Here is a 26,809-nt window from a genome sequence, read left to right as displayed (position 1 = left end):
CCAGGTTCAGGGCTGAGTCCAAAAGTACACCCAAACTATAAGCCTGAGTCTTTGGGGGGAGTGTAACCCCACCCAACAAAGGCTGCATCCCTGCTCCCTGATCTGCCTTTTGATGGACCAGGAGCACCTCTGTCTTGTCTGGATTAAGCTTCCACTTGTTTGCCTCATCCAGTCCATTACTCACACCAGGCAACACTTTAGAACCAGAACAGCTTTTCTGGACTTGAACTCCCATCCAGCATGTCTAATGGGCAGGGATAATGAGAGTTGTCGTCCGACAACATCTGTGGGGATGTCCATTCCTGGTGCAGATAATACAGAACTAGATGGACCAATGGTCTAACTGGGTGTAAGATTGCCGTGTTGATATTTTGTCATTCCTCTTCTCAATCCAGTCTTGGAAACTTTGCAGTAGGGTGGGATAATCTGCAGACATGGTGAAACAATAGTAGAAGGAAGCACACCACCTGCACCCATAAGGAGCTCTATGTAGCGGATTGCTTCTTGATTTCTACCTGGCATCCACCAATGTTCACTATATTGGGAAGAGATGATATAGTAAAAGAAGAGAAGGAAGATGCCTGGGAAGAGGACAACTGCCCAGAGAGCTTTGGCTATGGGGAGGTATATAAATGCTAATAATAATAATGCTAATAATGCTAATAATAATGCTAATGCTAATAATAATAATAATAATAATAATAATAATAATAATAAGCTATCAATGGAGGCCTGCTTGAAGGAGAAGTTGTGTACCCACTTTATTTTATATTCTGGCAGTGGCCTCTCAGCCATGCCTTGTGATCACGATGCTCCTGTGGAATTGCCCCCGTCATGCCATTTGCCTGATCAAAGCCTTTTGGTTTACTGTACTGTTGTAGCACCTTGTAGCTATAAGGCTTCTCATTCCCACATTTGGTGAATGTCAATGAACTATAAAATAATTAGCTAAGAATCAGCTCATGTCACTTCAAGCAGTTTATGACACCATGTGTTCCCATCACCAGCTCCACTGCTACAGAGAGTGGGTTGGTTCCCACACAGGTAAGCCCACTCCATATTTATTGCCGTGAAATGCATCCTTCATGCTTCGTTGGCAGGTAGGTACTCATACGTCCTGTGGAGTAAATCTACAGGGAGTCATATAACTCAGAAGATGAAAAGGAGCTACGTTTCACTGCTCTTTCAATCTGTACAGCTGCTCCACCCTGACACCCCCTTACTAAATGTCCAAGCAATTCCTTGTTATAAACAAACACAAAACCTTGGTCCATTTGCATTTTAGCTCAAAGGTAGGAATGACTCACCTTGTGTAATATTGGTGCTAGGTCTTACATGACATTCTCTCCAGCTACAAAATGATATGACACTGATGAGTAAACTAGTAGTGTACCTTTTCATAAAGTTTGGGGTGGCAGGAAATTTGCATGAGCTCATATTTATTGGCGGCAACCAAGTTGACTTACATTAGCACCAAAGGAGAGGGGTCCAGGTTATTAAAAGTATGGGAGATGAGTAAATTAGTAAAGTTGGTAGCCAAAGGGGTGCAATCCTATGGACCATGCGAGGGCATCCCAGGGGTCATTGGATATGGTGGACTTCTTCTCTGTGGATGGAGAGGGAGGCCTGCCATCAAAAGCCACCTTGTTCGTGCCATGGAAATTGCCTCTGCCATCACTTCTCTACAGTTGGGGCTCCAACGTAGTAGGGGCAGAAAAGGGGGATATCAGGGTGATGCCCTGGACCCACTACCTTGATCTGGGGTTGCTAAAAAGTCAGATAAAACAAAGACAACCTGTCCCAACTTCTGCCCTGGCTGGCATGATCCTCGCAGGACTTTGGATTTGGCTGTTCTTATGCCATGAATTCTCCTTGCCTCATCTCCGTATGAAAGATCTGCCTGTCTGCAATCTGTAGAGAATTACCTGCTAAAACCAGGGCTTGTTTTTTGAGTAAACATGCGCAGCATTGCGCTGTAAGAAGTCAGCCTCAATGGTACAACTAAACATGGAGGTTGTTTGTTTGATGTATTGGTGCAGAATATTTAAAGGGTGTTAGACCTACGAACTGGATTAATATTTATGAAATGCAGTGTACAAAGGACCCCCCCCCACACACAAAAGGATGTGTGGGGTGGCTTTATTTGAAATTAGACCATACTTAATCATTTTAATTATTTTTATTTATTACTACTTTCATATCCCATCTTTTTCCCCTCTTGAAAGGAACCCAAGCTGGCTATCATGGTGCTCCTCCTCTCCATTTTATCTTCACAACCACCCTATGAGGTTGTAATTTTGCATTGCTGCTGTTTTTATCTGGTTGAGCTTTTATATTGTATTTTATATTATAGTTTTATACTGTTGTTTTATACTTTGAATGGTTTTAATTTTTGTGAACCGCCCAGAGAGCTCCGGCTATTGGGCGGTATAGAAATGTAATAAATAAATAAATAAATAAATAAATAGATTAGGCTAAGGCCACTGCTAGACCTAAGGTTTATCCTGGGATCATCCAAGGTTCGCCCCTGCCTGAGCACTGCGTGTCCCCTGCGTGTCACCTAGATGAACAGGTTTCACCCCTGGACGATCCAGGGATAAACCTTAGGTCTAGCTGTGGCCTGAGAGTCAGTGGCCCAGTTCACTTGATCACAGTCTCCACTTGGCCATGAAGCTCACTAGGTGATTTGGAGGCAGTCACCGATCTGGTTTGCATGATCACCTCAACTTAAACAAACTCCAGTGCCTTGTTTAAGTCATGGCTCGTGCCAGTGAGTGCATGCTAGGTGCCAATTGCCTAATTACCTATTTGGCTTGTTGTGTCATCCAGATCTGGGTGGCAGGGCTTGTTTGAGCGGGAAACAGCCCTCAAATAACCCAACAATGGCGCATGCATTATTTAAGCATGCTGCCCTAGTTTGGACAACATGAAAAGCCGCACCCATGTGGATAATCATGCAAATGGCAGCACACACCACAGCTTAAACAAACCACCATGCTTAAAACAAAAAACAAAAAAACCCCGCAGTGATTGTGTGAACCAGGTGAGTGACTGGCCCAAAGTCACCCAGTGAGCTTCATGGCCAAGTGGGGACTAGAACTCAAACTACACCATGCTGGCTCTCATAGCATCATCAGACGAGCGTTTTACTGCACGCTTGTTACTGGCCGCTCACAGTTTTTGGTGGGTCCCTCTCATGATGTCGTCTGTCTCCTGTGTGCCTCCCGCTCCTTTTCTCATTTTGAGGTAGCCCTGCAAAGGTGACCATGGGGGTGGTGGGGTGGGAGGGAGAGAGACTAAAGGTACTCCTCGTCCAGCATGCTATCCTCACGTCACCCCTGACTGAAGGGCTCATCAGAGTGACACAAACAATCCTGTTTTAATTCAACATTTTTGAGGTTGGCTATAAATTGCCCACTAGAGGGTACTGTCCCCATTGAAACCCATTGAAATCTACAGGCCACGTGGTTGCTGGTCTCTTCTCCATAAAAAGTGCTCCTTTTGAATAGGGTGACCAACTGTCAGGATTTCCCCGGATTTGTCCTGGTTTTTGTTCTTTCCATGGTGTCAGGGGGGATTTTCTATAATTTTCAATAAAGTCCTGGAATGACACACCTTCCCCTTTAAGGCTGCCATTAGCATGGCAGGAGGGAGTGGCATGCTTTCTTGAGGCACATCATTCCCCCACCCCGAGCTCCAGTTGAGGTCTTAAAGGGGAAAGTGGGTCATTTGTGGACATTATAGAAAAGGCCCCAATTGGAGTGGATGGTGGTGGTGCAGAATGAAATCCTTTCCCCTCCTCCACTCCAATTTGGTTCTTTAAGGTGACGGGGGAATAACGTACTTTCTGCAGGACTCAGAAAGCTGCTTCCCCCCCCCCACACTAGGTGTCCTCTTTTTTGGTTTCCCAAATATGGTCACCCTACTTTTGAAAGCAGAAGAGAACCAGTAAGAGAGTCCCTGCAGTAAGGGCTCCATCATATGTAATTTCCCCCCTGCTTTGTCTCCACGTTGTTGTTGTTTTTAACCTCCGATGGTCTTTTGCTTGTTTGCTCTTCCACGCCACTCCGCCCCTTGTCTTTCTCCCTCCAGTTCATTGGTTGCTCCTTTTCCCCGCCTTTTAACAAGACAGGTCATGTCAGATTAGTACTTCAACCAGACCACCCTTCTGCCCAGCAGACATGGAATGACCCTTTAGTCTGGCTCTTTGGGCCATTGATGGAGTGCAATCCTATCTCTGCAGAGATTCGGGCATTGTATGATTTAAAAAAAAAAAATGTTTTCAAGCCTGGGATGCAAGATTTGGGTTTTCTATTGAGGTTTGGGCCGGCTGCTGGGAAAGATCGTTTTTCCCTGCCAGGACCCGATGCAATCCATTCAAGCTAACAGCAAGGCTCCCATCATAGCACATGCCCCACAACAAAGGAGAACAGCACTAGAGTACAGCACTAGATGAGGCTTAAGGCTGCATTAAATGCATTTAGGGAAAATAATCCAGATTTTTGGTGTTCTAGGAAAAGATGGAGAAGGCTGGGGAAGAGGTGGGGTGTCAGCAGGACAGGCATGGCGTTGTGTGAGTATCATGCTGGAAATCTGCACACCAGGCACAGCGAGAGTGCAATAAATTGCTGATGTGATGGAGCTCTAAGGAAATGTGATTCCTCGCTATTCACCCCCCCCCATTTGATGAGCCCTTCAGTCATGGTTGACGTTAGGATAAATAGCGTGCTCCCCTTCCCCCCTAAACCTCAAAGGTTTATGGGGCCTGGTGTGGGTGTGATGTTGATACCTCTCTGAGCTCTGCTTGGTACCCCAGGCGACCACCCCGCTCGCCCACCCATAAGGCCAGCCCTGCTGTCAGTTATGACAGTTGAAGAAATGGAATTACTGCCCTTCCATTCCACCCCACGTCGAGCCCCGGTGAAATACCTTCCATGATCGTTATGATTTTGGGGTTTGCTTCTGTTATTTTATGAATGCCTTCTGACCTCTTAATGAGTAATGTGTGTTAAGTTAGTACAATTTTTTAAAAAAAAAAATTGAAAGGAAAAGTGATCTTCTTGCCAAAAGTCTGAATTCAAGAAAGCAACATTTTGGATGGATGAAAGCAACAAAAAAATAGAAGTAATTCTAAAGCTATGGGTTTGAGAGGTTTGAGAGCTATTATTCATTCCTCATGTAAGGCCCAGGCTAGGTTACTACTGTCAATTTTCTATACCAGAAAATAAAGACCATTTACTATGGATGGCTGTCATTTTTATGAACTGCGCAGAGAGCTTCAGCTATTGGGTGGTATAGAAATACAATAAATAAATAAATAAATAAATATAACTACTCTCTAGGTCATCTGCCTTTTGTACCAGATGATATTAGTCCGTATTGACATGTAAACATAGCATGTTTGGTTTGCATTTAGTGTAAAACCCTCACCCCCCTCTCTCTATGCCTCTATTATTTTGTCAGAAACGATGCTTAATTCTGCTTCTTGTTCCTTTAAACCAGCTGGAGGCTGCAAAAGGCTTTGACTGTGATCCAGCAGGATTTTAATATGTAGGTTAACGGTTCCATGCATACCATTACAGGTGCAGGGGGAACCTTTCTAGCTTTGCACCAATGTTCTCTTCTCTTCACAATGCACAGCACAAGCGGAACAGAATTGGTTCAAGACTTTTTGCTCCCTGAGGCAAAGGACAAGATGAAGCCTCCCTTCCATGAATAGAAGCCTACCAAAATGGCAGTTGAATCTTACTTCAACGCTGGTGATAGGGCAGCAGCCTCAACTAGCTTAAGGAGCACAAGGCAGGCCAAGGGATATACCTGGCTCAGTCCTCCAAGAACCGGCCGCCTGAGGCTGCTGCCTTCACACTTTGCAAGGATAAAATGAGGATTGCTACGCACTTTGCATACTGCAACCTACAACAAAATGACTAGAACAGGAACATAAAAAAAGATGGGATTTCAGCGTTAGGGGATGGACAGCTGGATGTCTCTGCTTCTAAACATCAACAGATCTGTCCTGCATGAATTGGTCTTACTAGCAAGAATAATTGTCATAACAGTACATTTGTTTCATTATTGAAATGCAATAGAAGTTAGGCTAAACGGCAACTCGTTCACTTTGTAAGCATTGGATGCACTTAGTTTAGGGACTGTTGCTCGGGCTGGGGGTGGGGGAAACTGCCTTGCATGTAGAAGATCCCTGATTCAACTCCTGCCGTCTCCAGTTAAAAGGATTTCAGACAGAGACTCCAGTGAGGTGATGCTACTCAGAGGACACGGGCAGCATCTACAGAGTGTGCAGCCGGCTTTGCTCATCCTTTGCCAGGGGAGACAAAGGAGGAGTGAGGTGCACAGCTGGGCTTCCAGGAGCTAGACGAGTCTTTCTCCGGGAAGCAGCAGTAAAGTGCTGGCTTGCTCTCTTTCCCCCTCTCCCTTTTGAGGGGGTGGGGCTTTGGGGAGGGGGAGGGGACTTACTTGAGACCCTAGCGGTCAAATGGGCCAGCCTGGTGGGGCCAATTTGGCCCGCAGGCTGGAGGTTCCCCACCCCTGGTCTATGATACTGGGCTAGATGGATGAATTCTCTGACCTGGTGTAAGGCATTTTTTCTCCTCGGATTTGTTCGCCCTACTGAAGTTGCATTCAGTCTGTTCTTTCACTCCGCTTGTGAGGCTGGCTGGGGAAAAAGCACAAGATCACACCCTGTATTTCGGATCTTAAAACGAATACCATCCATCTTGTTATATATACACATATATACTTAAGTGGGAAGCTTGACTCTCTGCCTTTAATCATGCCTAAATTGCCGTCGTTGCCACCAGATTGCATGTGTTCGCAAACTGGTGCTGCTGCCCAGCCATTAATTCTGGTGCAGCAAAGTTAATAAATGGCTAAATAAAGACTTTTGATTAGTCAAGAATCCACTCTAAGTACTAGGTTGATCCTTATTTTCCTAAAATAAGTTATCCTATTTCCTCTATTACTTAGCTAGCATTTAAGCACTTTGAAGGATTAAAGCACATTATAACTTACACAAGGGGGATATTTTGATAGGAAGTGTTTGTAGTGGTCATACAAACTACCCACAGTTATCCAAAATAACTAAGAACAGCTTGTGAGGTTAAACGGCATCTCACAATGCACACAGTTTCCACCGCTAGCTAAAGGACTGATTTTGTCTGCCAGCGTTGCTTTAATATAATTTGTTCGTTTGCTTCTTAATGATTGTAATATTAATTCCATAGGAACAAAACATTTCTTACATCTATTTAGCAGTGTCCATTCCATACCTGAAATTACCGGCCTGATGCCTCCACAGTTGACTAGGCAACTGTTCTGTATAGTACCGTAAGAACTGAATCACCCACAGATCCTGCGATGAGGTTGTCCAGGCTCTGAATTAAAGGACACAGGGGTCCTGTGCTGAATCTGAATAGGGCCACACACATCACTGACCAACACAAGGGGATTCCAGACTTCGGAAAGCCAGTCTGCCTGTCTGGGAATGAAATTGCTTTCCCGTGGTTTTTTTTTTTTTAAAAAAACCCCAATATTTTAGCTCCTCTTAATGAATTCTCAGCTAATTCTGATCCTTCGGATTTACACAAACTATTACAAGAAAAAAGATCTAAGCAAGATCACTTTAGAATGCAAAGGTACTCTTTATCTAGCATTTATATGTATCATTGTAACACTTCCTTGCAGAAAGATTTTGTAACGTATAATTTCATCATTCATTTACTACACCTTTTATTTATTTTATTGTGTTTTTATACCACCCAATAGCCGAAGCTCCCTGGCCAGTTCACAAAACTTAAATCCATTCAGTATAAAACGGTATAAAAACATGTTCTAAAATACAATATAAAAGCACAACCAGGATAAAATCAGCAGGAGTGCAGAAATATCAATTTAAAATACAAATTTAAAACAGCAAAGCATATGTTCAAAATAGTATAGTATACATTTTTGCAACCTGATGTATCCGAGGTCAGTAAAATGAGTACCCAGATAGCTGGGGGAAAGGTAACTGCGACTGGGGAAGGCAATGGCAAACCACCCCGCTACAAAAGTCTGCTAAGAAAACGTCAGCAAAAGCAGACGTCCCTCTATGAGTCAGTAATGACGCAAGTGCTTGCACGAGAGGTTCCTTTCCTTTCCTTTCCTTTCCTTTCCTTTCCTTTCCTTTCCTTTCCTTTCCTTATACAGTAACCTTTTTTACCACCCAAAGTTATAAACATAGTTACTTTTAATTTCAGGTTTTATCTTTTATCCCATTCCCTCCCTATCCCCCCACCCCCTGGCCTGGTACATTTCTCATAAATTGTCCTATTTTATAGTTATTTTCTAACATTACTTCTTTTCAGGAGTCCCAGAGCATCCTATAGGCCTCTGCCAGTTGTTCTGTTCATTTCTTTCTTCATATATTCTATATTTTTTTTTGCCAATCTCTCTTAAAGTTATCTTTTTGTTTTATTCCTCTTTGTAATTGTAATTTTTGTGTCAATTTTTCACTAATTGCTATTTCCCAAATTTTCCTTTTCCATATAGCTACTGTCAGCATCTTTGCTGTTTTCCACTTACTTGCTGGGAATTGTTGGTCAAAACATCTGGAGGACCACAAGTTGCCCATTCCTGGTATGGTCTGACTGGTGGTGACACTCCAGCACCTTCTACCTGAGATCTTTTAAACTGAAGATGCTGGGGATGATACCTGGGGCCGTGTGTCTGCAAGCTTAGGGTGACTATACGGAAAGGAGGAGAGGGCTTCTGTATCTTTTGTATCTGGTCAAGAGGGCAGGGCTCCTGCAGCTTTAACTATTGTGCTGAAGAGGGAATTTCACCAGGTGCTGCATGCATACAAATGACACCTGCTGAAATTCCCTTTTCTATACCACTTTTAACGATACAGGAGCCCTGTCCTCCTTTTCATAGGGTTACCCTAGATTCAGTCCACAGTTGGTCCTCTTTCTTCCTGTCTGATCAGTCATTCCATGTTTCTTTCGAGGAAAACTTTACCTTGGCTTCCTTTCTCTATTGGGATCTGTTCTTGGTCCTCTTTGAGTAGGTTCAGCCGAAGGCATTTTACAGAACAACACATTGAAATCTAGGTACATTGTGCCCAAGGCGGGTCAAGTTGTTTTGGCACCTGAGGCAGAAAATCCCACCTATTTCTCATTCCTGGCAATAAGAAAATGCAATAGTAAGTTGTTACACAACAATTTGCTGTCCTTTCATGACATCCTGGGCCAGCCAACTGTCACTCTGGAAGGCTGTCACTTCCAACACATCTGGAAGGCTCTGTTTTGGGGAAAGCTGGTTAGTTTTCTTCTTGACTACTGAAATCTTCTGCTCTCTGGTCTTCTGTTATCTTACTTTTGTCTCCTCACCTCTATCCAGAATTCTGCTGACAAAACTATTCCCTTCTGTTATTTCTGACAATATTCACCTGGTCCAGAATGCTGCAGCCAGGCTGTTGGGGGGCCGGTGACAGGGAGCATGTCTTGCAACAACAGCTTCACTGGCTACTGGTCTGTTTGGGGGCAGAATTCAAAGTGCTGCTTATGAGCTATAAAGCTCCATTCAGCTTGAGACCAGGCTACCTGGAAGACCTACTTCTCCCTTATGAGCCTGCCCAGTTCATAAGAGCTTCTGGAGAGGCCCTTCTTTCGAGACTGGCACCATCAGAAGCATGTTTGGTGGCAAGGTGAGAGAAGGCCTTTTTGGTGGCCACTCCCAGAACATAGAGCTCCTTCCTGAGGGAGGCCAGATTCCCTCCCTGTCCACTGTCCTTTGGCCTGTACATGGGTCTGTTGGGTTGGGTGCTCTTTTTATTTGTTATTCTGTATTTGTTATGCTTTTATTGTATTTTATTGTTTTGATCCATTTTAATTATGCTTGTACAATTCCTTGTGTGCTATTTTGGGTTGTTTTTTTTTAAAAGATCCGGTAATATATATATATAATGGCACCCCTCCTAAAATTCCCCCACTCACTCCTTCTCTGATCCCAGATTCTGCACAAGGTCCTGGTCTTGACTTTTAAAAAACCCCATAGCCTTGACCCTCTTATTTCTCTGCATTTGCATCTTGATCATCCTTGCCTGCAAGTTTTTCTCATCCAGCTCCACCAGCCTCCAGTCTCTTGTTTACTCAAACAAGTTTGCTCTTCCTTCTTTGCTGCCCTTGATGTCCAGAAATGCCTCCCAGAATGCTTATGTGATGGCACCTCTCTAACATCATTGGGATATCTTCACAAAACATACCTTTTTGGTGAAATCTTGGTATAACCCTCTAATCCCCATATCCTACTGCAGCCAGATGTTTTGGACTACAACTTCCAGCATGGCCAATTGTCAGGAATGGTGGCAGTTGTAGTCCAAAACATCTGGAGGCCACCAAGTTGCGGAAGGCTGCCCTAATGTAACTAGGTTTTAAGTACATGGAACTGAAACATATTCTTCCACTGTTTATCACTGACTCACATTCCCTTCTTTTTCTGTTCTCCCGTATTGAATTATAGATTGTAAGCCCCTCAGGACAACAGCCTTGTCCTCTTGTACTTTGTAATTGCCAGGCACATCAATAAACGGACAAACAATAGTTGCTGTGAAGAAGGAAACATTCTATTAGTATGATTGGTTGGATTATGGATCTTTTATTTCTTTAGTTTCTCATCATTTTATTATTTTTACTTGATGACTAAAGCTCAATGCCTGAACTCTCTCCACTGAAAGACATTATGTCTGATGTGAGGTGACATGGAATTTCAGAATGTATTGTTTGATCTGAGATGGTTCATTCACACATGAATGTCACAACCTAATAATGCAGTCAAATAACAAACATGCATGTTTGGACCAGTTATAAACCATTGGGAGTGCTTTATAGATGTCATTTTCTCTACATCTGTTTCTCCCACATATGTATGCAACTATTTGAATCCCATTTGTGGGATGGGGAGAGGAGGAGTGTGGAGGAAAAGAAGATGACATATAGCTTTATGGATTAAGAAGAGCCATACTGGATCAGACCAGGGGTCCATCTAGTCCAGCATTCTGTTCACACAGTGGCCAACCAGCCATCGGCCAGGGATGAACAAGCAGGACATGGTGAAACAGCACCCTCCCACCCAAGTTCCCCAGCAACTGGTGTATGTAGGCTTACAGCCTATGATACTGGAGACAGCACATAGCCATCAGGACTAGTAGCCATTGGTAGACTTCTCCTCCACTGATAGTCTTCTCCCCCTGTTAAAGCCTTCCAAATTGGTTGCCATCACCACATCTTGTGATTGTGAATTCCATAGTTTAACTATGCACTGGCTTATAGATATGTGTTGTCCAAACAGCTTGTTCAGGGATGGCCTTGTTATCTTTGTGTTACAAAAATCCAGGATCCAGCTCATAGGATTGTCACAGAACATAATGTGTGAATCACACATTCTCACATAACATGTTACATGTGTCCAAGAGAATTATTCCAAGCACACTTTCCCATGGATGTGAAACATTTTGTCAAAGCCCCCTCCCGCCCCCTCAGAATGCATAGTTTCTGAGGCTTCCTTAAAGGCTAGAGTAGTTTACAATATATTTTACTTATGTGTGAATAGCGGAGCTCAACTCCATGGGTCACTGCTAAAAAAGAAATGCGTAGCAATACCTGCCAAGCAGATCTATCTTTCTGGTTTCTAATGGTAGGTAGAGCCAGTGGCACTGATAAGAGATCTGTTACTTATATTTGAAAAGTCTGAATGCAGCAGGTCATGACCCAAATTGGATGTACGCTAGCTGAACCTATATGGCTCCCTGACAAAAGACCAAGTCAGAGCAGCAGCAAGTGTGGAAGAAAATGTGAATAGCAAGAACTACAAAGGAGGTCACTAAGACTTTTTGACTCCTGGCATGCCTTGGTAGGTATATAGGCCGTGCCACTTTAGTATTCCCCTCACAAAGGGAATCGTCTTTGAACAAGCCGAAATGGACGGCTTTTTCCCCCGGCTCTATGTGAGTGCAGAGCCGGAGACCCAGCACTCATGTCACTGGTGCATGACCAAAGGGAGAGAAGCGACACTTTGGTAACACACTCGCTTTTCTGCTTTCCCCTTTGTCTCCTCGACAGTCCAGTGTTCTTGGTTATCACGGAAAAAAACCTACAATAAAGGTGTCGTTGGGGCCCTCGGACAAAATTGCAATGGTGCAGAACTAATCTGCGTCCAGACCCTTCCTGTGTGATAAGCCCCCACCCAAGTAACCTAATCTGGGATGGGAAGTTTCTCCCCAAAAGTTACCCAGCATTTATTGATGGCCTGAATTTTTTCACAGCCATTTGAAGGTTTCCACTGGGACCTTTCTGGTCATTTGATGTGGCAATTAGCAAGGGGGACTTTTGTGTTCTGGGAGACAAGACAGCCTCTTTTAATAATTATGTTTATGCCTTGAACAAAAACAAAGCAAGACCCACAAACATCAAATCCCTTCTGCTGGTTGTCCTTTATTATGTTTTAAGCAAGCAAAGTGTGACTTTTCCCATGAGAAAACTAAAGGTGCAATCCGCTACTCATTGAAACCAATGGGTAAAGTAAACCTTGATTTTAATGGAGTTGGACGGGATGCCCTAAGACAATGCAAATATTCATTTCAACTTCCTTTGATGCCCTCTCTCCCCCTACACACGCCTCACAATGTGGGTTCCTAACGTATCTCCTCTTCAATATCTTATATATTTTCTTTATTCTAAAACAATGATCAGAAAATGCCCAGCTAATATTCAGTTGCCCTTGTTCTGACATCAAAGGAACAATGAAAATGTAAAAAGCACTGCAGTTGGAGTCATCCCCAAATGGAAAATAGTTTTGTTGACCAACACATGTGAGTGAATTTCTTTTGTAGGATTATAAATCCAAATGATAAAAAATTGCAACGATACATTAGATGACAATTCAGTACACACAGCTTGCAAATGACTTCCAATCCCCTCAGATATAGGCTTCTAACTCCTTGAAGATTAGCAATGGAATACAGAGTGGCAAAGTCGCAAGAAAGAATAATTTATTTGTTTTTTAAATTGAACTCCTAAAGATTACGGCTGGCATTAGAAGATGACTTTTATTCTACCAATTCAGAGATTACCATGAAGAAGAAGGATAATTTTTGCTCATAGGCTGTTTGGATTTATTTCATTTTTTAAGCTTTCATGTGAGGGAATGGAACAGGCCTTGGAGGGACAAAGGGCTGTGAATATGCTGGTCTTCATTGAAGAGGTAGAAAAACATTCCTGAGAAGACTCAACAGGCAGATATTGCTTTCATGTTCTGAGTATTAACTAACAGAGCTACCCCACTCAAATTCTCCCTCAGTCCTGAATTGCACAATGGAATATTTCAGTTGCACTTCTGTTTCTTATCCCTGTAAAGTCCCTGACCACATGATCCTTTCAAATGTTTCTCCCAGATAGCTGCTAGGGACCACTGTGGTTTCTAGCAAATGTAAATGATACGATTATCTTTAGGGTTATTTCTTGTATTGCTTTGACATCAATGCAGATAGAGTGTCCTCTTTTACAGAGGTCAGTCCTCTCTTTGAAGGGCTGCTACAGGACTGTCCTTTATTTTGAAGGTGTCCGCTATGTGAAGATCTGCCCACTCCAGAGTCAGATGTACACCTTGTGTCATATGAGTATGATTCCATCATGGTGACACTATATCCCTCTTGCACATTTATATGTCATGGCACACACAATGACATCTGTGTGGTATTTTGGTTAATACAGAATAAAAGTGGGAAATAATGCTAGAAAAGCAGTATATGGAATGCATAAATTGCCCCAACAGTTATCAGTGCACTTCAATACCAATAAAAATCATTAGTGTCGATCTAGCCCAAGTCTGGTCTGAAGAACTATGAGAAGGAGGAGCTGGGCCTTGAAGCTGCCTATCAGCAGTACCTGTACAGCAGACTGGTCAAGGCACACAGGTCAAATTTAAGGCAGCTACAGAGCCTTATAACGGTCAAATCTAGCTTGCAAACAAGGTAGATTTGACTTCTTCTGGTGCTCCAGAGTGTTCTGGATGCCAAGGTTTTTTTTTCATAATTTCTAAAAAATCATTTTTGGGGAGTGGTTCCGTGGCAGCAAGGGGTAGTGGGGAACCCATGTTTCCCACCTCTGCTTTAGGGGATCTGCAAACATTCTGGTTGTTGAACGGATTATGTTTGAATGTTTCTGGGAGGTAAGGAGAAAAGGATCTTGAACACAGCTGTGACAAATTTGCTGAAAGATGTGAATATGCATAGAAATCTATGATGTGTGAGTTTGACTTCTCTCAAACATAATATTATGACCCATTTTCTAAATGGCTACATGTATGGTTTTTCACAGTTGTTTATTTTGGAGGCTTCAACCCCACAATAATCTTTGGAGGTGTCTAACCCACAATAATTAACTGGGTTCAGCCAACTCGTCATTTGTTGGTGAGTTATTACAAACTTGCTTGGAACCATGGGCTCATAGTTTAAGCTGTTAGATTTCTATATGGTGACAGGGTTTCTTTTTCAACAAAATCTGTTATCATATCCTTTCAGCATTTCTTCTGTAGAAGCTATTGCGAAAACAGGATAATAATCCGGAGACCTGTCAAGTTCATAATGCTGATAAGAATTAAGAAAATAAACAAACACAATCTCGTACTAGAAATATAGTTGAAACAGTACTACTTTGATGTCATTACCAGCACTTGACTGTATCTTAAAACTGTGACTGTGATATATGAATATTGTGTATTAGAAAGTATTTATTGTAAAAAAAATGATTGTCTTATGAGTAAATTGTATGCACAGTTGCTATCTATGATCATGCAGGTGATGCATCAGGTATATTTATTTATTTATTTATTTATTTATTTATTTATTTATTATACTTATATACCGCTCCCATAGCCAGGGCTCTCTGGGCGGTTTACAGAAATTCTAAAATTGAGGTAAAAACAAGTATACAAAATTTAAAACTCTAAAAACACAGAACATACACACATAAAGCATTAAAAACCGATTAAAAACTAAACATGTGGGTAATTAGGATGTGCCGCCATATGCCTGGGCAAAGAGGAAAGTGTTAACCTGGCGCCGGAAAGATAGCAGCGTTGGTGTCAGGCGATCCTCATCAGGGAGATCGTTCCACAGTCTGGGGGCCACCACTGAAAAGGCCCTATCCCTCGTTGCCACACTCCGAGCCTCTCTCGGAGTAGGCACCCAGAGGAGGACCTTAGATGTTGAACGTAGTGACCGGGTATATTCACGTCGGGAGAGGCGTTCCATCAGGTATTGTGGTCCCAAGCCGTGTAAGGCTTTATAGGTCAAAACCAGCACCTTGAATTGGGCTCGGAAACATACAGGCAGCCAGTGCAAGCGGACCAGAGCAGGTGTTATATGGTCAAACCTTCTGGTTCCGGAAATCAATCTGGCCGCTGCATTTTGCACGAGCTGCAGCTTCCGAACCGTCTTCAAAGGCAGCCCTACGTAGAGCGCATTGTAAATAAATAAGGCTAATGGTCACTATTTTCCCCTCTGTATATATATTGTGTAGTATTGTGCCTTGGGCACTTTGGAACATTAGATTATTTATACTACTGCCTTCCTTCTTTTTGTATGTAGAAATCTATGACAACATGTGCCCAGTTATAATACCGACTGTATGTGGATTGTGGATGATGTGTGGTTAGTGTCGTGTGTTTATGTGTGTGAGAGACAGAGGGTGAAACAGAGTGGGGGATGGGGAGCGAGAAACAATAGGAAACAGAGACCGGGGAAGAGGGAGTTTAAATTGCAGCATGTACCAAAAGCAGGAGATTGTTCACTAAAGCACAGGAAGTTGTACAAAGATCATTCAGTGACTAATCATATAGGCACATCTGGATTTTTTTAAAGCAAATGACCAACACAGTCTTTAGATAAAATACTGGCAGCCGCAAATCTGGAGTGCTTTCTGGGGAGCAATGGAACTGAAATGCTGAACAGAATACAGGGCTCTTACATCCTGATCCGAATCACCTTACTTCCACTAGTCATTTTCATTTCCACTATGGGCAAAATTGACTGGAAGGAAGGAAGGAACATCTCCTGAGCAAGATCTGTTGAAATGAATTTCAATAGGCTTTGTGGCAGATAAGATAGGATTGACCAGGCAAACTAGAAGATGGGGCTCCTGGATTTTTACGATGGGATGGGGAATGTGTGGCCCTACAGATGTTGCTGGACTCCACTTCCCATCAGCCCCAGCAAACACGGCCATCAGCCCAACGAAATCTGCAGTGCTGAAGGTCCCCCAGCCCAGATTGCATGGTTGTGTGGAAAAAAGAATCCTGCCAGGTTGAGCTTGTCATGCAGAGATGAGAGAAGCAACCCTTTTCAAAACCACCTCTTCTCAATCAATGGACTGGACCCTGCTCTTCCTTTGCATGAGCTTTCCACCCTAGAAGAGAATTTCTGCTGGATTTCGCCTAACATAGAAAAAATATCACCCTGGCAAAGACACCAATGTAAAGTAGAGGATGTGCTTCTGAAGAGCAGGTGGTAAAAACACCTTGAGATCTAACCTTCTTGAAGTGCTATTTTAAAACAGTACACAAAAAGGAACATGGGGATCTGCCTTAGACCTGTTCAGATTATTTGTCTACTCTGGCTGTGGCTATTGGGCAGAGATTTTCCACATCACAACTCCCTGATTCATTCACCGGAGAATACTAGGGAAGAAATCTGGGACCTTCTGCAAGCCAACAGTGTGCTCTGTCCTTGAGCTATGGCCTCTCCACTTTGGAGGGCAATTTTCAGAGCTGGCACCTGGCATTTTTGGCCACCTCCCAAAATCCATGCCTCAGTAGGGAGACCTCTGGCCATCTGTGAAACAAGGGTCCCCAGTGCAGTGCCTGCAGGTTTTATGGTGCTCACAGAGTCATTCCATGTTGTCCACCAGGTGACCTGCTCTTCTCTACACTGGATTGCTCAGAAATGCTCTCTCTGCTCCTGTCTGCTCACCGCACCATTCAGCCTTGCCTGGCCTTTGCAGTCTGTACCTACCCCCTTCCCTTCTAGTCAAGCAGTGATGGGCAGTCAGCCATGGCTCAGCAGTAGAGCACCTGCTTTGCATGCAGTAGGTCCCAGTTTTTTCCCCTGGCATCTCCAGGTAGGGCAGGAGAAACTTCTGCTAGAAACCCCGGAGAGCCACTGCCAGTCAGTGTCAATAATGGACTAGATGGACCAGTGTTGTGACTCAAGATAAGGCAGCTTCTGTGCTCCTGTATTGCTGGATGTTTGGATTGGTAAGAAGAGAAGGGGAGGCTTCCTACCAGTCCAAATGCCCATTGCTGCTGGAGTCTGTCCAATGAGAAGGGAAGGGGCACCAAACTGGTGTGTTGGTTTATGGAAGAAGGAAAAATAGGCCTGGCAGTAGGAAAAGCAGCAACTAGGAGAAGGGCTGAGACCAGTGAGCAGCACTCCTCTCCTGTCAGGCTGTGGGTGTGGATCTTGGAGTCTGTGCTTTGTTCTCTCTCTGCTTGACTTTGGCTTGGCTGTTGTAGGCATGCTAGTCAAGGGTATATTTCAACACCATTGAAATCAATGGAATGTTGCCATTGTTTTTCATTGGAAATAGATGGCATCTTCTGTTAGCTTATTGGGTTATTTTTAAAACATCCTATCCTTCTTCTAAGGTGCTCAGAGTTGCATGCATGTTCCCTCCCCACCCTAGAACATTGATTAGCAAAAGGATTCATAAAGATATTTGTGTGTGTTCTACACCAAGGGAATAGGGGGAGGATCACAGACTTATCTGCTTCTGTGATCCTCCCTGGGCACCCAAACCGAAGCATGATGTCCTAGAAGGGAAGAGGGATGTTACGCAAACCATATATTTTTTAAAAAAGGCAGGAGCCGGGAGCGCAATTGTGCTCCAGCGAAATGTGAGTAAAAAAAAGGCCTGACCCCGGTCCCCCACACCCTCGATGTCCCTGGACTCCCCCCAGCCTGGCTCCTTCCCTCTGCTGACCCCCACTACTCGCAGGGAAGAGGAGAGAAGGCAGGACGGGCGCCCACACCGCCCATGGTCCTTGGGATCGTCCCAGGACCATGGGAAAAATTGGGATAACTGGGGAACCAGTAAAATGGAGGGGTCATCCCTGCCTGCTCCCGGGATCCCCTGTGCATCATTTGGATGCATTGCGAGGACCCAGGGAAAAATCCATGGTATGGAAAAGGCCCGTGAGTGAGAATGAAAGTGTATGTATGTGGAAGAGAGGAGGTGGCCAGGTGTCCTCTTTGAAGGGTTGTCCTGTCCAATTCTAGTATAAAGATACAGAACCATAAGAACTGTTGCCCATCAACAGTTAGCACCTGGTTACGGTCTTCCACACTATATTGAGGTGTATTGTAGTGTATTTCTATTGAAATTATAATAATAATTTCTAAATTTGCATCTACGCATATAAATCACATGTAAATTTTATTTAGATCACTGTCATCTTTGGTCCTCATGTTTGGACATGTATTTCCTCTTTTGGGGTGATTCATATGTGGCAACCCAAGAAAGAAAGAAAAGAGAGAGAGAGAGAGAGAGACTGTGAGGAGTCTTGCCTCTGTGTCCTGTTTTGTTTGTGTTGGTGTGCCTTTTTCCTCTGGTTTCTTGCCCAGGGCGATATAGGCACACACTCTTTACATGCTGCAATCCTGCTAATGGTCCTGTGGAGAGTGGGTGTTCAATTGCATTGTGGCAATTTTATTTCTATCCCTTTCAATGTGATGCATGTATGTGTCTTATGAGGATACAGCTTTGTTGTGGGCTGCCTTCTTTGGGTACATTTGAAATCTTCAAAGAATGAACTCCCTCCAAAGGTACTACATCATTTCAAAAAATCCCCCATTTATTAATGTGTTTTGAGTCTTGTATGTTCAAAACCATTCAACAGTGTAAGGTAAGCTACACCAGATGTTTCATGCACTACCCTAAACGCATCCATCCATTTTGCATCCACAATTGGTCTGCAACCAAGGAATGAAATAAACACGCCACTTATATCCATGCAACCTTGTTCTTTCCAAAGGATGATGGTTTCATTCTCTCTCCCACCACCACCATTTTTTAGTTGCAAGATGTTTATTGGATGTACCAACAATTTTAGTTGGTGTTAAGATAGTGTTGAATCTTGAGTGCCATGTTTATTTATTATTTATTTATTTATTACATTTTTATACCGCCCAATAGCCGAAGCTCTCTGGGCGGTTCACAAAAATTAAAATGTTTTGGTAGATACCAATATTGCAGCATGAAGCTTTAAATTCCTATGAAATCTGTGCTTGCCATGAATAAAGAAGTGGATGGTCAGATGGTTTAGGGAAACAGCATGTCTGTGCAACTTCTTTAGTGATCAATAAAAGAATCCGCATTCATGTTTCACAAAAAGGTTGCCACATCGCTCCCCCCCTCCTCCAGCAACCATCTCCAAATACCCTTGGGTGAAATCCTGTGACATTTTCATTGACAACTGCTGAAGTAATTGCCTTTGTAACTTTCCTGTAAGACTGCAATTTGCCACCTCATTATCAGCTTGATTGATGAGGACACTGTCTTAAATTTTCTGTCAACAATATGATTGTTAGATTGTGACCTCCTAGCTAATTCTAGGCTCCCTTAAAAAGAAACTCTGATATGCATGACAAAATGTTCTCCTCCACAAAATGCCACTGACAAGCTCTGAAAGAAAAGTACAGTTTCTGCAAAAGCCATTGAGATCTCTATTCTCCTCCACCCCCCACCCCGCCGCCTCAGCCTGGATTTAAGTATAACTCTAGGCTCCATTTGCAGAAGTGGCTGCATTTCAGCAGTTGAATCCAGTGTATTTAAAGATTGTAGAGCAGGTGGGATATAAAAACAAAAGATTATGCTCAGTGACGGTTGCCAAATGTCCATTTGAGGCAGACTTCTTCAGCCTGTGTTCAACTGCAACTCCCATCAGCACGGGAACCAGGGTACCAGATTGGGAAAGGCTGGTTTAAGAGATGCCAAAATCTACCAGGTGATGGTTGCTCCACAGAGTAGGATGCAGGTGCCCTAGCTCAAAAAGCCACTGCTTCACACAATAAACTCCACAGCACAAAGCCACACCCCAGAGCTTTAGACTGCTGTATGATCTATCTTTGCCATTTTGACAAGGCAACTCTAATTAGCATTCATACACCATAAGGGCCACGATGTTAGTCTACAATAGCAATACGGCAAAGACCTCTAATGGATACAGAATGATGGCCTGCATTGAGCAGGGGGTTGGACTCGATGGCCTTGTAGGCCCCTTCCAACTCTGCTATTCTATGATTCTATGGTTCTATGATAGAAACACAGAGTTGGAAGGGGTCTCGTGCACCCCAGATCCCTGACTGATGCAGGAAATACAGAGTTAGAGCAGAGGTGTTGAACCTCTTTCAGCCTGAGGGCTGAATTCCATTCTGGAGAAGCTTTCAGGGGCCGCATTTCCATAATGGGTGGGGCCAAAGACAAAATAGGGTGGAGCCAAAATATTAGAAAGACTGGGGAAAGGGGGTGTGGCCAGAGGAAGGGGCGTGGCCTCCGGGGAATGCTGGAAGGCCAGATTGGGACTCCAAGTGGGCTGGAGGTTCTGCACCCCTGAGCTAAGAACATCCCCAACAGATGGCTATGCAGACTCTGCTTGTGCACCTCCGGCAAGGGCAGCCTCTTGCCAGCCACCATCGCCATGGCATGTGGTTCCATTGTCAAACTGCGCTTAGCATTAAAATCACAACCTATAATCGGATGTTTGAAATATGCATTAAAAAGTATTCATGAGATAAGATCCTGCCAATCACAAGTTGCTTTTCATTTCTCTTTCAAGAGAACAGTTGACAGATCAGTCTTTAGGTACAATGATAGAAAGAATTGACCATTTGCTTCTCACGTCTACTTGCCCCAGGGTTGGGGTGTGTGTTATAATATAGACCTAACCCTCATTGGTCAACAATTATTCCAGATATTGTGGCACTTGGCTGACAGTTGTCAATCTGGATACTGTTTTATACTGTTTTTATACTTTTGATGGTTTTAAATTTTGTATACTTTTTTTTAATTCTCACTGTTTTTAACTTTTGTAAACCGCCCAGAGAGCTTCAACTATGGGGCAGTATATAAATTTAATAAATAAATAAAATAAATTTTATCCCCAAACTCTCCAGCCTCTTCTGGTGGCTGTTCAGCTGTGGTGATCATTCTTTGTCATCACCCCCCCCACACACACACGCACCAGCCGCTCCATCCCACCTGTCCAAAGCAGGGGGGGGGGACGCAAAGCTATTCCAGAGAGCATATTCCTTTCTGTATAATATATTCACACACTTGCAGTTTAGAAATCTTTGCAAGGAAGTAACAGAGAATGTGTTGCATTTCATTATACAGTACAAGGGGTTTAGTGTAATGATTGCTTTAATGATTGATTTTTACAGTGCTGATGAATGTTGTTTTTGTTATGTTTCACACAACACATTAAGTCATAATGTTTAGCTCAAAATACTTAACCATGGCTTAGCGTGTCATGTGAACAGGGTGCAATAATTCCTCACCATTGGCCATGCTGGATCAGGTGTTGTAGTCCAACAATGTCTAGGGACCTTTAGCTGGTGCAGAAGGCTAGCAACGTGGTAGGGGTGGAATGCCAATATGACATTGTTTCTGCATGTACTGCAGAGATTTCCACTTGAATTTCTCCATTCAAGATGCTGTTTTAACAGCACCCTAAAGAATGGCAACTCCAGCAACTCATAGGCCCCATTCAGAAGATACCTTAAACCATGGCTTTAATCACGGTGGTTAAGCCAGAAAGCCAGGCTGTGTTCAGAAGACACCTTAAGCCATGGCTTTAACCAGAGTGAATAAAGCAAAAAGGCTTAAAGGTTAAAGCCATGGTTTAAGGTGTCTTCTGAATGGGCCCATGATATCAACATTCAGCAAAGAATCCCCCAAAGCCAAAACCAGGGACAAAATATGGGCAGCAATTTACCAGAGACTGGGACCAGATATTAGGGGCTGCCCTCATAAAGTGGGAGCACATGAAGTGCTATGAAGTGCTATAAGAATCGCGGCAACAATGTTTTGTGGCAAAATGGAGGCAACGGAAGCTTGCTTTAACTATCTGCATGTTGGGAAAAATGTCAAACATGAAACAGCCCTCCTAAGACGTATAAAGGGCGACAGAGCGCACAGAGTGCAGGAAATGAAGTAAGTAGGAAATACCTAGTTGAATCGTGACATTCTTAATCGTTGTCCATTGTCCCAGCAAAGTGGGAGACGTGAGGAATCTGCGACTTCATAATTGATGCCCCTTCTCCGAAGAACTGAGGGTGGCGGCTGCGTGGTGGGGTGGGGGTGGAAAAGGTTTCTTCTTTTGTTTGTTGTCGATGCCAGAACAGCACTGTTATTCTCCCATGCAGTTTGAATGAGTCAAGCATCTTGTTAGACAAGACGGATGACAAGGCCTAGGCTGGCTGAGCAATGGCTTGGGTTTATCAATACAAAAGCAAGGAATCTGCTGATCAGTTAGGGAAACAGAAGACACGGCTCCTCCAGCGAACCGTTTTCGGGAGGGGGAAGGAAGAACGCCCTTTGTTCCCTGCCTTTCATCTACATGAAAACAGTCCTTGCTGATAACATTTTTGTTTTTAACAAGAAAGAGCCAACAAGGTGATTGACACGGCTACTGTGCGGATGTTTCCAATGAACACTGGGTGTGCAACCCTTTCTCCCTGGAAGTTAGGAACCAAAATTCTCATCGGCTTCAAGAAAAGCAGGAGTGAAATGTTCACCATCTCCTTCAAAAATTCGGTTGGCTTTTCTTCACTGTGCACAGTTTTCAAGGACATTTCCTTGAATGGAATGATGGAATCTGTATAGGCCCTAAACAGCCAGCTAGGTGTTTTCAAGTTGCTTGAAGTTATTTTACTCTGAAAACAAAGGCTTTATTTATTTAGTACATTTATATCCCACCCTTTTTCCTCTTGCAAAGAACCCAAGGAAGTGTGCGTTAACCTCCTCCTCTCCATTTTATCTTCACAACAAGCCTGTGAGATAGGTTAGGCTGTGAGTCAGTGAGTGGCCCAAAGTCACTCAGTGAGCTTCATGGCTGAGTGGGCACTCGAACCTGGATCTCCCGAATCCTAGTCCAACACTTTAACCACTATACCACACTGGCTCTCCCAGAATGCTAACCTTGATTAGCTTATTTGCTGAAAGAATGGGCAACCCTTTGAGTTACATAGAACCCTTCAATGGGTAAGAAGCAATATGTAGAGGCCTTGCAAATGTAAATTCAAATACGTTTAGCCATTTGACATGAGACTAGTTTAATCACAAAACATTTTGATGTTGTAGCAGTTGACCAAGCAGCAATTACTAAGGGCCTTCAGGCAAAAAGACTGAGGAAAATCAGATCTCTGTTGTAAATAATTGTCTTTCTATAGCCCACTTCAGGCATTCATAATTTGTATCCGTGGAGGGCAGATGAGTCCTCATGCTCCACCCCCACCTTGTTCACCACCAATCTTCTCATGTTGTTGGGGAAGGAGGCATAACCACATACAGCTGAGCATGATTAGAGTCCTCTGCAGGACCGAGAACCTTGTGCAATCCGACCTTTGCTTTCAACACGGGAGGCTTGGGATGAAGAAGGCAGGAGTGAGATGCACACGCCTGTATGCCACGGCTGTTGGAATTGATTTTCAGAGAAGCTCTAAGAAGCCACATTCCAGTAGTGGGCAGGGCTGAAGGCCAAAGGGGCAGAGCCAAAGGGGGCATATATCGAGGTTGAAAGCACTTACTGCCAGTAACTAGGCATTTAGGTAACTTGCCGTAAGAGCTACCAGGAACGAAAGAAAAGGCATTTCAACCAGGGGAATGCACAAATGTCGGGAATCACTCAACCAACTGATCGGTGGTCAAGAAAAAGGGAAGGACGCATGGACTGGGAACCCAGTTGGACGAGATTTTGCCCACAGTCCTGAGGTTCGACATCCTGATGTATGTCCAGGGATACCAATTCTGAACACTTGAATCGTAACAAGATAATATTTCCATTCCAAAGCATATCTTCCAAAGGTAGGCAGAAAGCCTACTTCTTATATTGTAATGCTGAGAGATTTGTTATTTTTGAAAACACCTGCAGAGCAATCTTAAATCGGGGGGTGTGCACATTCCTATGGAGAAGGAGCCGCACTGGCTGTGGCTAGGGTAGGAAGTGTGGGAGCACTTCCCAGTTAAACTTTTGTTTAACTGGGAAATGAAAATAAAATATTTACACGGGCCATCAAATTAACTTTTCTTCCTATTCAAATCCTCCAGCTGGTTCTTGAACTGATTCATATCAATTCAACAGCGACGGAATATGGTTATGTCTCCTGCTTTTTCACAAAGAGTCTTTGGATTGACATTCCAGTTCTACTCTGTCTCTTTCCCCCCAAGACAATTGCAACACTAACCCAAAGACAACCTCTTTGCTTCGCTCGCTTTTCAGTTAACATCTTAGACTAAAAGGAAGAAAAAAAGAAGAAGCGGAAGTTGCTTATGCGGCAATCACATTCTCTGGAGCGATTTCCCCCCTCGTTGTCACATGAACACATTCTTCTGGGTCCTGACACCGTTTGGCAGGAGGTTGCTGCAGCAGGTTCATGATTTAATGGACAGCAGCTGCAGCAGGAAGGATTTGGACTCTCCTTCTGGTGGCATGCGCCCAGGGAGATGTTCCAAAGTTGTTTTATATCGCATTACATAGCAACAAAACGTAGAATGGCTCTGCACTTCTCTTTCTGTCCTTGGACAGTTGAGAGGCAATAAGAATTAGAATTAATAACAAGGAACTAACAACTAAGAAGGAATGACAACACCCTGTGCTCCGATGATGCCTTTAGCTCATGCCACCAATTTGATTCGAGGTGCTCACATGATTTATTTAGGTAATGCAATCAATCAGTCCTGAGGCGTTCCAGTTCGCCAGCTTCAATTCTGGGGGGGGGGGGGCGGGCTTTATCTAATGTCCCTTCTCTAATGCCACTAGATTAGGGCAGTTAAAACTTGAGCCGCTACTCTTAAGGAGATTCCATTCATCAACACCCATCCTGAAGCTCCGAGGAACAAGTGGATGGTGGTGGTGGTGGGGGGGAATGCATTCCACTGGTGCATCATCAACTTCCTTGGATTTAGACTTACCACCATTTGCTTTTTAAGGAAGCTGTTACTCTTCTGGATGCCAGAATTCCCTGCTTATGATCACTGTGATTGCTGTGCCCTAGGCAGCAAATTTTGGTGAGGGAATGGCCTGGAACCAGCCATCCCCTAGGTGGCCACCCCCTCTACGTTAGTGCTGTTTCTGCAGTATAGGGACCGCTTAATCATAGTGTTGCTCTTCTCTTTACAGAGTATGGAGAGAGATGCTACATTGCCTGAACTGACAGCTGGCCCATTTTGCTGCCTGAAGCAAAGGATAAGATGGCACCCCCTACAGAAGCTGTACCTCTGCCTGAGGGAGGAAAGAGTTCAGTTTGCATTTACGAAATTTCACAGTTTTGAACCACTATGCAAACCAAAATGCAATTACCTTGCATTACGCAGAAGCCAACTGGACTGGCAGTTGAATCATTCTTCCACAGTGGCAATGGCATAGGGCCTCCCCACCATCTGAGGGCAGCAGGCTAGTTTTTGCAGTATAGGACAAGGGAATGGCGAGGGAGCTCAGGAAGAATGGTTGGAGGATGACATTGCGGCTGCCTGAGGCAGTTGGCTTACTGTGCCTAATGGTTGGGCTGGCCCTAGCTGTCCTGCCAAATTAACTTGAAGGCCAACATTATATGCTTTTAGGTGCCAGGTGAAGACCTTTTTATTCTCCCAGCATTTTAACAGTCTATAAATAAATTTTAACTTGGTGTTTTAAATTTGTAATTTTGCATTGCTGCTATTTTTATCTGGTTGAGCTTTTATATTGTGTTTTATATTATGGTTTTATACTGTTATTTTATATTTTGAATGTTTTTAATTTTTGTGAACCGCCCAGAGAGCTCCGGCTATTGGGCGGTATAGAAATGTAATAAATAAATAAATAAATAAATCAAAAACTGGGTTGGAAGCAAACACTACTAGGAATTTATGAGGATTTTGTTTCAAATTACTTGAAAATACCCCATTCGCAATCCCAAATACAAATAGTAGTAAATTTTCTCAGAAAGTGATCGCAAAGTCCTGAACTTGCGTTCTCAAAAACTATACTTGAAAAATGTGCAACTTTCTCAAAATGCACAAGTTTCTCAAAAAGCCACATTTTAGTCCATGGGGGAAATTTCTGCAAATTTGGATATATATGCACAGATTTGGGAATTTTTTTATAGTTGTTTAGTTTGTGCAATTTTCCTGTTCATGCAAACTGAACAGTGATTGCAAATGTGAGTGAGCCCAGAACATCACTCATTCACCTATCCCTAAACCCTACTCAGTTAAAACCCTTAGCTGGTTAAAATGATCAGATAGCAACTTATATGAAAGACCTCTGCCTGAAGTAGGGTGGGGGTGGAAAATGTGTTCAGTTTGCATTTAAATGTGAACTTCCCTAATTCTGCACTTTTGAACTACTATGCAAACCAAAATGTCATTATTCTTCAAAATTTTCACTTCTTCGAATTTTACGATTCTCCAGTTAGAAAACAAAATGTGTACAAAAATGCATATATTTGAGAAAATAACATTAACATGCATTATATTAGGAAAAAGTACTTACAAAATATGTG

This window comes from Elgaria multicarinata, chromosome 2 (assembly GCF_023053635.1).
Source record: "Elgaria multicarinata webbii isolate HBS135686 ecotype San Diego chromosome 2, rElgMul1.1.pri, whole genome shotgun sequence".
Lineage (NCBI taxonomy): Eukaryota > Metazoa > Chordata > Lepidosauria > Squamata > Anguidae > Elgaria > Elgaria multicarinata.
Note: the sequence above shows the minus strand (reverse complement) of the source record.